This window comes from Lichenostomus cassidix, chromosome 2 (assembly GCF_008360975.1).
Source record: "Lichenostomus cassidix isolate B80296 chromosome 2, HeHo_3.0, whole genome shotgun sequence".
NCBI classification, from domain to species: Eukaryota; Metazoa; Chordata; class Aves; order Passeriformes; family Meliphagidae; genus Lichenostomus; species Lichenostomus cassidix.
In genome coordinates this window covers 107,416,377-107,428,295 of record NC_139482.1, presented here as the reverse complement: position 1 = coordinate 107,428,295, position 11,919 = coordinate 107,416,377, and the positions used below count along the sequence as shown (strand labels likewise).

Here is an 11,919-nt window from a genome sequence, read left to right as displayed (position 1 = left end):
TTCAAAGAAGGATGAAGTATAGATACCCAAATGGACTATATATATTTTTATAGATATTTATAAACCTCATCTTTACTGTATGAACGTATTGCACAGAGCTGACTTATGCACTTCAGTATGGTATTATCAGCACTTTGATTCAGTAAACTCTAAGGAAATCAATGTTAAGAGATGTCTGAAGTTTTATTTATTTATTTATTTGCTTTTACTTTCTAATGTATGAATAAATAGAAATTCAAATGTTGTCTCCCTGTGCTGTTTCATTTTCATCCATGAGATACTGGGCAAGGAGAATGGAGAAGCACTTAGAAAGGTAACAACCATGCTCAGATATTAGGTTGTTCAGACCAAAGCTTTCAGCAAATGGTAAATTCTTTTAAGAGGTAAAACCAGATCTATTTATTTTTCACTCTGTCATAATTTTTTGAATTTGTTTTAACTTATGCTTAAACTAGGTGCTAGGATAATAATATACTCCACAATTCTGTCATATACCAAGAGAAGAATTCACTTCTATGGAGTCATTTTATAGTTTTCTTGAGATACACAAACAATGTGTTTATTTTATACACCCAAAAAATAAATTTCCTTTGCTCCTTGTTTTTCCAATTATCCCCATGGAATCAAAAAAAATTGGGGTGAGGGATGGTGGTAAAGAACATGAAATATAATGTAATCATGCAACCATTCACGACAAAAATAAGCATGTACTGTTCCAGAGCAGTTAAGTCCCAATCCTACTGATTTTTGAAAATTGACTGCAACATGTACTGGTTATCAGACAGATCTCAAAACTGAATCTACATCATGGCAATCTCCATAAACCATTTATCACAAGGTGAAGGGGATGATTATTAGTTCCAATATAGACACCGAATTACTTACTGTTTTGAAACATGGAGAGTAGTAGAAGAAAGGTCCTCTAAAAGCAATCAGAAAACACACCAGATGTTGAAGCTCAGTTGTCAAACCTTGGAGCAATAATAATCACAATGATAATAACAATGACACTAATGATGATGACAATAATAATAATAATAATAAAAAAAAAAAACAACTTCATTTTATGTCAGTGCAGTCTTTGAATGATGGTATAATGAATTCCTCATGCTAATGCCTGTAAAATGTTCACTGCTAATCATCACAGTGTCAATGACACCCATTTAGGATACAGACATACAGGGCAAGGGCAACAGCTCCCAAGTCACAAATGAGGACTGTCTTTATCATGTAAAAAAATAAACATAAGAGAAATATTTTTTTTTCAAATCTTGTTTAATATTGTCTATTTGTATTAAAGGAGAACAATCTTTTTCATACATGGAGGCCTTCATACTATACTGTTGATAATTAATTAACTAACTAATTATAATCAATGTCTACCCTTTAGGAATTACTCAAAGAATTTTTCACAGAATTGAATCTGCAGTTAATCATAGTCATTCCTATCAGTAGCTGCCTGAATCTTCAGTGAGTGAATACCATAAAAGACATCTCTTATTTCTCAGGCAGACTTCGCCTCTCATCTTCTAAGGTAACTACACCTATTTTTGTTTTTATTGACAGAACATGCTAAGTTCTGTTGTTAGGAATACAGTCCTTTCAACAAAAAAGCTTCATCTCATACATTTCTTTAGAGTATTCCAGTTACAAGCAAATCTGCAGAGCTTGGTGGAGCATTGCATTAGAGACCTTTGAGCAACTCAGTACAACTGCACAGTGAAATGGGGTGTTGAACATGTATATTTTCCAAAACAGCAGGCAGGATCAGCACAGTGCTATGTCTCAGCTAAATAGATCTACATTTTAGCAAGGCTTATTAGCTCTAAGCAATCACAGGCATCTATGCATTTATACATCTTTCATCTCTGGAGTTTTGTTAGCTTGGGGACCTCTGGACTGCAACCTGCTGTGCTGAGTAAATGCACCAGTGCCTGTGGTATGGCTACAGAGCCAGCAGGTCTCGAAAGGCAGAAACACCTCAACGCTCCCAAAGTTATTTCCCCTGCCAACAAAGATCAATTTAAAGACCTCTATGATTTGAAAACTCCAAAGACTCAGGTTAACAAGTTATTGGTCCTCAAGTTATCTGCAAAACAGGCAGGGTTTTGAGTGCATATTAGAAGTTCTGCCAATATTAGGGTGTATTAAGATCTAGACATAAGATAGTAATCAGCTAGACTATTAACATTCTCTCCCTGTTAGACATCATTTCTCTGTACACTGAAAAAATATTTGAGAAAATTGTGGTGCTATCTACCATAAAGAGCTCCATGATGTTTGTGTTAAGGTAAAATTCTACATTTAATAATTATCCTTTATATAAATCTCAGTTCAAAAGCTCTGCTTAGCATCAGAGAGGACCTTGGGGTCTCCCACAATTTTTCTTCTACATCCACAAAATATGGATCTAATATAAAATGCATTAGAAAAGTAATATCTCCTGACTCTATATGGCTGAATTTTACAAATAAGTTAAAACTTTTCTACACTTAGCTCTCCTGGTTCAGCTTTTGGAAGATAGCATGATGTACTTACTGTTATCATTACTTAGTGAGAAAAACTTACTCTGCAATTTTAGAGGTAGTTATTGAAATATCAATTAATGTGCTCTTTTTGTGTCTGTATATTTCTGAGTCCTTCTAGCTGATTTATTCAGACTGCACTCTACATATCTGCAGGGAAAGTATTTTTCAGCAAAGACATGCACCCTGATTCTTCAAAGAACTGCAGTGCGAAGGATTTGGGTTAACAAACAGGGAGTTTCGATACACCATTGCCAGATGTGCAAGTATTGCCATATACAACAGCTGCACCTACACTTCTTGTTAGAAGGTTATCTCAGAAATCTGCACCAATATTTACGAAGGAAATGTAGCACCTTTCATTCAGTGGGTTTTTTTCCCCCTGTATCCATGAAGTAGAACTAGACAGATAGTGAAATATTCAACTTCTCTTTCTGCCTGAGTAGTTTTACAAATACATAACCCAGACACAAGAACAGTATACTATTTTTCTTCCGGAGAGCACTGCCTGTAAAAGATATAATTTACAGGAATAATGTAGAGAGAATGGGAAATGTGTTCTGCTTCAACTACCCGCTCTAATTCAGCTTTCTAGAGCTATTGCTTTGATACTGCATTAGGAAGAACTGAAGTGCTGAGCCCAGTTCCCTTACTGCTTACAGTAGGCACTACTGTGACAAGATGGTGTTTAGTTTTGCTCAAAAACAGCATAATGAAATTGAACTGTTGATAGGTAATATGGACAATGAGCAGTAAAGGCTACAAACTAGACATTTCTCAGCAAAAGATGAATCTACAGGACTGCATTTACACTTCTTCCAAAACTAGAAAGGAACAAATAAAGGAATTTCCTAAAAGTTTACTCCAGAGACATAAATCCAGCATTCAAAGTTACTATTCAGCTGTTTTGTCAGAGGATATAATAGAAAGACCAACCATCAAAATTATCATCATTACTTTCAACAGAATATATTCTAAAGAGGAGTGTTGGAAAGTACTTTCAGTGGTTGAAAATAAAAAAAAATGCTGAAGCTGTGACAGTATTTTTACTTCTTTAACTCCATCTTGCTTAAAGCTCTTCCCATCTTCATTTACTGCCATGGCCCTTTGGGCCTCTGTGAAACTACATATTTAAGTGACAGGCACGGAAGCCCAAGCTAACAGATCCAGAGGCAAGATCAGGGCACAAGGTGGTTCATAAATAAATGTAAGATAAGCAGGTACCTCTTGGGCCTGTGAGATATGCAGTGACCAGTTTCTCTTTCTTGACAAAAAGGTATGTCTTAAGCTTTCAGCAAATAAATCTCATGTAATGGCTTCTTGCAAAATGTCTGTATAAAGCATAATTATAAAAACTAGTCTTCATTAGAATGAGGTAATTATACATCCCAGAGATGCTGCAGTTGAATGCAAGTATTGGACATTGTGACTATGATCCTTCAGCAGAAACTGCTCTGTAAGCTTCACCAGCTCACTTTTATTCCCCAGGATTTTCCTGCTCCAGAAGTCCCTGCTCAGTGCTGACATGAGTGTTTATACAGCCGCAGAATGGATTGGATTGATGAAATAATTTATCCTAAATTATCTCTGAAAAAAATGTTTGAGCTCTTTTAAAGCTGGATCAATTCCCCAGTTCACCATATTAACAGCTGGATGCAACTGTGGGTAGCAGCAAACACAGAAGGCAGATTGATGTTGGGAAAAATTGCCTGGCAATAGGGTGAATATACGCTGATGCAGCCATGTCACCAAATGTGAATCAACCTAGAAAAGAGAAATGCAGTCTAGGAAGTACAAGATCAATAAAGAAAATGCTGTGATAGAAAATGTGATACATCATGCATTCTATAAATTTGGTAATGTTGCCTAACTTCTAAGGTTACAACCTTTTCTGTGAAATTTAAAGCAATTTAGGATTAAGTTGGATTTGATCATCAACCATGACTACTACTGTGTTGTTTGTCAGGAAATAATGGCTACAGAACATCCTTCATTAAATAGAAATTTAAACATATAAAAGAAAATGTCATTTAAATTAAGGAACATTAGGCCATAAATATTTATCTTACTCTTTTTATTTGATGAATAATTCTACATATAGACACAGTGCATTTGAAATGGGGAAGAAAAGGACAAAAAGTCTTCAATGAGGGAGTTTATGGTACTTAAGTAGTAATGTGATAATTACCCATGCATAACCACTCAATTATAAATATGGAAATGCTTAATTAATTAATAGATTAAATTAATCATGACACAGAAAGATATCAAAGGCTACACTGCAGCATTTAGCTAGAACTTTGTGGTTTGTGTACAGCTTCTGTGATCCTGGAAAAGTTTAAGGTCAAATTATAACTAATAATACTGGAACTTCTTATCAGAATCCTCTGATTTAGAAGTAGAGTACTGAGGGATTTCTTCTCTCACACACACTCTTGAGGTGCTTTATGCTGGTTTTGAAGGGAGATGAGACCTTTACTTTTTCAGATTAGTTAAGCCCATATGAAACTATTTTTTTGTCTTTTTCCATGCTCCTAACTGTGGGGATACTATATTCCTCAAGTCCTCAAGAAGAGAAGTTTGAGTAAAAACACTCCATAACATCTATACCTCATAACGTTTCTTCAGGGAAATCAGGACTAGGCTAGGTATAGGATATATAAATATTATTTAATTTTTTTTTACAGTTAAAGTGAAACTGATTGATTTCTGCTCTCAAAAAATCTGCAAATGCACATTTACATCTTGAAACCAATCGCTGTGACTCTACATTACTCTCATTTGTATCTCTGCTACTGTTCTAACTCATGATTTTGTTGGAATGAATATTTGTGGAAACTAGGAGTTTTAAACAAACATTAGGCAATCCAATAAAATTTAACCTTGTATCTGTACTTGTGTGCTTATCCTAGCCATCTGTTTCCAGACACAGTATTGATTCATGACACATGACATGTCTAAACTGACTAAGAGTTTCACTATCGAGAACTAACAAAGAAACTGCAAAACAGAAGCTGCACTAACAGATGTCACTGCAGCCTTTTCTGGAGAAAACACTAGATGAGGATTATACGCTGTGCTTGGTTTGGGCAGTGGTGCTCAAGCAGAAGTTATGTAAGATAAGTTCTCTAAGGTGCTCTAAGGTTCAGGTTTCCTGAAGTTCAGACTGAGGCCAGAAAGCTGAGGGTGGAGAAACAGGCTGGGAGGGAACAATATTGCTCTCACTGATTTAACAGTCAACTACCATGCTGTACCATCAGGATCTACAGGCACTTACAACAGAGACATGATTTTAGACTTCCAGCTGGCATTTGAATTACTATGCAGGTGCTCCAGTCAGCTTTTTGTCTTCTGCAGTTAGTTTGTGATACAGATTCATTGTTTCACAGGGGGCTTTTTCATGCATTGTACAATGGCATTGTACAAATCATACCATGCATTTAACATGGTCTGTCATATAGTTTGCTTATTATATTATTACATTTAACAGAAATCAACAGTAGAATGCAAGAGTATTTGAAATATGCCAATGTCTTTCACTAAAACTCACACAGAACTATACCATATTTTAGTACTATTCAAAAGGTGGAGATGTTAAAATGAGAAACAGATATTCAGAGACTGACAATGCCCATTTATGTTTTCATGGAATATATAGATTTGCCTATGAGGTATAAAAAGTCAAAATTACCTGAAATCAGTTTATGAGAAAAAAATCACTTCATTTGTCATTTAATGCATTACCCATTGGGTCAGCAGAAATGCTTTAAATTATAACTTTTTTTAATAAAAGAGAATAAGGTCAGTAGCTGGAGCTTTGAATTCCACAACACACTGTGGAATTTTGAAACTGCCATCCCTTTTTAACCACAGATATTCCAATGTTGTGATACCATAGGAAAAAAAAATGTAAAAAAAGGAGAAAGTGTCTGTTTATAAAAGGAGTGGCTGTTTATAAATTACAAAATAATTAAAATGAAGTTCATATGGATCAGGTCATATTTGTTTTCATGAGATTTATATTAATTATACTTATTCCATACTGTCTAACTAGTCTTCCCTCTTATCATATGTAAACAACTCAAAGACATAAATATTTAAAGTTAATTAAAAAGTCTTGATATTTGATGTATTTTTTAAGCTGTCAAAACTCCAGAAGCCTAAATCTTGGGTTTAAGACTTCTTTTCCATGATCTACAACAAGACTTATGCCAGTAATTGAGTAATTAATTTGTCAAAATAAGTCACATAATTTCATTTATTATCATAACAATGTATGAATTTCAGAAAAAGTGACATAGCTTGTTGAAGTCAGAAATTGTTTGTAGCAGCAGTGTTGCAGCAACCATTTTTATGACAGCAACTTTTCCAAGTAGCTAATTTAATACCACTTAAAGGCTTGCTAGCACTGAAACTTTTCAATTAGTTTCATGCTAACAGTTTAGAAACTATTAGCAGTTCAAACCCTTCTGGGCCACCAAGCCAAGGCCAGGATATGCATAGCTGTGAATCTGCCAAGAGAGTCCCCTTTCCAAAGAAGGGTAAATGTATTTGGGTAAATGAACACCTACATAGAAAGGAAAAGAAGGGGAAGGGGAAGGGGAAGGGGAAGGGGAAGGGGAAGGGGAAGGGGAAGGGGAAGGGGAAGGGGAAGGGGAAGGGGAAGGGGAAGAGGAAGGGGAAGGGGAAGGGGAAGGCAAGGCGTAACAATCATGATATATTTGTGGCTTTTTTTTGCCTACATGCAATTTCAGTGTCAGTTTTCAAGTGTAAATACTTCAGTACTTGCTTAATAGGATTGGAACATTTAATAGCCATAATAGTGGATACCTGCAGGTCAAAGTTCTATTTCAATTATTTACAAAAAGAAAAAGTCACAAAAACATACACATTCCCATGATTTGCTGTAAATATTTATTAAAACAAAACTCCAGTCCCTACCTTCAAATAATTTCTCTAAATAAATTCTCACAAGAGGAATGTTTTTTGGTAAAAATCACACTACTTTTGCAGTATTTTCTTATATATGTAGCTTGTATTACCTGAAATTAACTGAATCCATGTTCAAAAGCTGTGTTTGGAGCAGCATTCAGAAAAACAAGAATATACTATATGAGAAGATGTAAACTATGCATGCAGTGGAAAAAAGGAACCAGTCTGTGGATATTGACTTGAATTTTTCTAGGGCTTAATGTACAAGCTAGAAATTATAGCAAAAATAAGGACTAAAATCTGATATTTAAAGATGCTGGCAATATGAAAAAACACAATTAATACAAAATTATTGTGATTTTAAAATTTATTTTAAAATATTTTTAAAATTTTAATTCTTAATTGTATACATTATTGGGCTACAAACTTGTATGCAAAATAGACCTTCATTTATTCATATTCATGAGAGATAACCGAAAAAATTAAAGTTAGCAGTTGTTCTTGCATCCAGTTGCCTTAATGTCATCTCAAAGCTGGAAAGAAATCATCATTTTCTTTATCAGGAAGGATAAGAGTATCAAACAAATACATTTTGTTTGGTTCTTCTGTTATCTGAATTGTACTGGATACTCTTAATGGCATAATAGGATATGACTTATATGAGATCCTTGCCATTCTGCAGTTATTTAAGTGTGCCATTATAACTCCAAAATTAGCTGAAGTAATCCTATAAATCATACAGAATATAACATTGTGATATGCATGTTATGCTATATGGTGATTAGCTTGGAAGCAGGGCCAATGACCATTTGCATGGTAATGAAGCATTCTTTCATAAAGGTGTCAAAAACAATCTAAGAGGCTAATGAAATTTTATGCAAACCACCTGCTGGTCACCTTCACTTCAATTAAATGCCTTTCTGGGAAATGGAAGAATCCTTCTTATTAAACACAAATTAGAATGCAGATAAACGCAGGGTAAGCAATAAGTAATGTACAGAATGCACTGTGAAGGAATAAGACCACGTGTACCATAGAGAAGATTAACCATGATTGCTCTATAAAAAGGACCACATTTTGTTATTTTTGAATATTCAAGGGACGGTGGAGGCAAATCTGTGTGACTTCTGCCAGTAGTGCTGCTATGAAAATGCGCAAATTCAGAGCAATAATTCCTTCATCCTTCTGGATTCTGCACTTAAAACAGGATTTTTTGTTCCTGTAAATGAGTCAGTTACAGATCACAAAAAATTGTAAAAGACAGAAAAATAAAAACAGAAAAAACAGAAATACACAACAACAAAAATATTGAATTCAACTTTTGGCCTATAAAGAAGAATGTGTCCTTCTGGCTAGAGCATTCTCAAGGACACAGACACTGAGAACTGCAGCATTTCATCAAACCCCATAGGCAAAGAAAAAACATTGTGTACCTATTTTGTTTTTTAGACATATTTATATTTTAGGTAGGCAGAAAAATTAATAATTCCCCTCTGTCATATAGTATCATCATGCACCAATTTTCACACAATATAAATTTTATACAGGTGCCTAAAACTACTTCTTATGTTAACAGTGGAAAACTTAGGGCAGCATCACACAGTAAAAGTTCTTAAAAACCTGTGGGTTAATGGATAAAGAACTTGGAAAGAAAGGAGTAAATAAATGATCACTTTTCAGACACATCTGACAGGGAGTTTTGCCTGGACTTTCGCTGTTCACCATATTGAAAAAGAATATATAGGAGGGGGTAATTAGTGAGTGGTGATTCAAAATTACCGAGGACAATAAAACCAGCTGGCTCTAAAGAGCTGCAGAGACTATCCTGGTATTAAGAGATTAAGTGATAAAGCAGTAGATGACATTCAGGAATGATAAATTCAAAGTAACGCACGTGATGAAAAATAGTCCCAAATGCATGCACTGGGTGATATGTTCTACCTGATCTAAATAGGAAAGAGATGTGAGGATCATTGTGAACACTGTTAACTCAAAAAATAGACAAAATGAAGGAGTTATTAAAAAAAATAGAGAATTAAATACTATACATCATTACACAACCACATAAATCTGTGTTGTGTTTTGTCTGCTGACTGGTGACAATTTGGACCTCACCACTGAAAAGGTTATAGAGGAAACAGTGCATTTTTCTTGAGTAAAGAAAAACAGACTTCAACTTTTAAAAGAAACAACAGAGAGAAAACAACTACGCAGGAGATGTGCAGAAACTGAGTGATTATGTAATATTTGTGATAATGAAAGCACTAAAATTTATGCAAAGAAATCATTATGTAGGGCTTTAAAATAAAAACAAGTAGTTGTTCCACATTGCAGTCAAACTGTAGATGAGACTTGTAACTAAAGGAAGTAGTTAATGTCAAATTATAAATAGATACAAAAAGCAATTAAACACGGTAATGAAGTAGAAACTGTTTAAAGTTTTAAACAAAAAGATAATATCCATATCCTGAGAAGCTTGTGCTGAAAGATGAGGAAGGATTACTGTATGCTTTATATTTCTTGCTTGAGGAATGCTATCAGCTACTGTCATAAAGCAGATAATAGTCTTTCCTGACCTAGAATTACTTACTTAGGGTTCTTTAAACTAACATGTCATATACCCTTGAGAAGGGAATTTATGTATTTGCACAGGGAAGCAATTGTGAGAGAAAGAAAGAAAGAAAGAAAGAAAGAAAGAAAGAAAGAAAGAAAGAAAGAAAGAAAGAAAGAAAGAAAGAAAGAAAGAAAGAAAGAGAAAGAAAGAAAAAGAAAGAAAGAAAGAAAGAAAGAAAGAAAGAAAGAAAGAAAGAAAGAAAGAAAGAAAGAAAGAAAGAAAGAAAGAAAGAAAGAAAGAAAGAAAGAGAAATGAAATGTTATAGGAACATGGAAAAACATTTTTCTTCTTTTTGCCATTTACCTTAAAGTGTTAGCCATTTCATTGTATCCTGTAACAATCTTTTTGAGTACTTTTGAAGGTTAGCATCTGTTATTACTATGCTATTATTGCTTATTTATGCTTAGGAAAAAAACCCAGATATTTTAAGTCTTAAGTAGTGAAGTACTAAAACATTTAGAGAAGAATTTGAATGAGAACATCTTCCATGTTCTGACTACATTCATGAGTGCAAAATAGATAGGTTATTCAGTTGATTTACTTATGTGCTTAAATGCCTATCTTTACTTGCAAATAGTTTTACTTTCAGTGAACAGATGTGTATCTGAAACGTGTGTGATTTGGCAATCTAGAACATTTTCATATTTGTTCTTTACATCTTTTTAAGAAGCTTGAAAATTGCTTGCTATGAATTTGGAAGACTTTACAGTAAACTTTTCAAGTTATTTTGTTTTCTGTCCTGTTTGAATGCATGAAAAGATACAAAACATGCCTTAGAATTTGAGAGTTTACTAAATGTGTACTTTTACCTAAGGATTCTAGTGATGAATTCATGAATGAAAAAAAGATTAAAATAAACTACAATTTATAAATATAACATATATAAGGACAAAATTAATATTATCCTGTTTGTAAGACATCATTAGAACCAACATAGAATAAAAAATATCAGCTTGTAAAAGAAAATTACTTTTACCTGTAAGCTTATTCAATGCTCCTTGAAGGGGAATAGGAAGGAGAAGAACATCCCTTCTTATAGGAGGTTTAAAGGTTGGGATCTACATGAAAAAAAATATTTGATTTTGCAAGCTGTAAGCAGAAGTTTAGGTCTGCTGGATTTGGCAAATTAACATAACTTGAGATTTTGCCCAGAGTTCAAGGGAAGGTTACCCTAGACTGAAAAATTGTGTTATAATTAATGGTGGAAGAAAATAAAGAAGACGAGTTTTCTTTCTAGGTCTTTCACAGCTAACTTCAGAAGCATGTAAAGACAAGTGCTTAAATCCCTTTTTTCCTCTCTCTTAAAGTAGTGCCACAATAATGTAGAGATTACAATAAAACTAAATGTCATATTTACTGAGATAAAATTTATCTAATGGGTTAAAATATAATTTCCACCCTTTATTTATTTACTTATTTATTTAAAGTCACTTTTATGCAAGAACTTAATATGATCCAACACTATGTCCAGACAGAAGTTTTGGGATCCTTCCCTAAATTCTGGTCTCCTTCTGGGATTGAACTATTGGTAGGAAGTAAGAAGGGTTTTCCCCACCGTTTCCCTTATCCTGTTATTCATGTTGCTGCTCATTCATGTTGCCTGAGCATCCTTCCATGGTTAAGTGATGCACACACAGCCCAGCTAAGGGCACCAGAATCTAGTTTCCTTTTTAACAAATATTCTGTCACAGGCTTGTAAAAGATTCATGTCTTCGTGACCTTGTATCCAAATCTTTGCAAATCACACTTCATTGAGGCAAAGACCACCAATTTAATTCACCCTGTTTGCCCACTATGAAAATGTTGCCATGATCATATTGTGATGGTGGAAATATTTGCAGAATGTCT

General features: G+C 34.1%; 1 non-coding gene across 1 annotated transcript; it reads left to right on the top strand.

The window, feature by feature from the left end:
• The first annotated feature begins 4,078 nt into the window (after nt 1-4,078).
• On the top strand, nt 4,079-4,151 carry LOC146441936 (small nucleolar RNA SNORD36). The gene has a single exon (XR_014850487.1). It is a non-coding gene; the product is annotated as a small nucleolar RNA SNORD36 (small nucleolar RNA).
• The last annotated feature ends 7,768 nt before the right edge of the window (nt 4,152-11,919 follow it).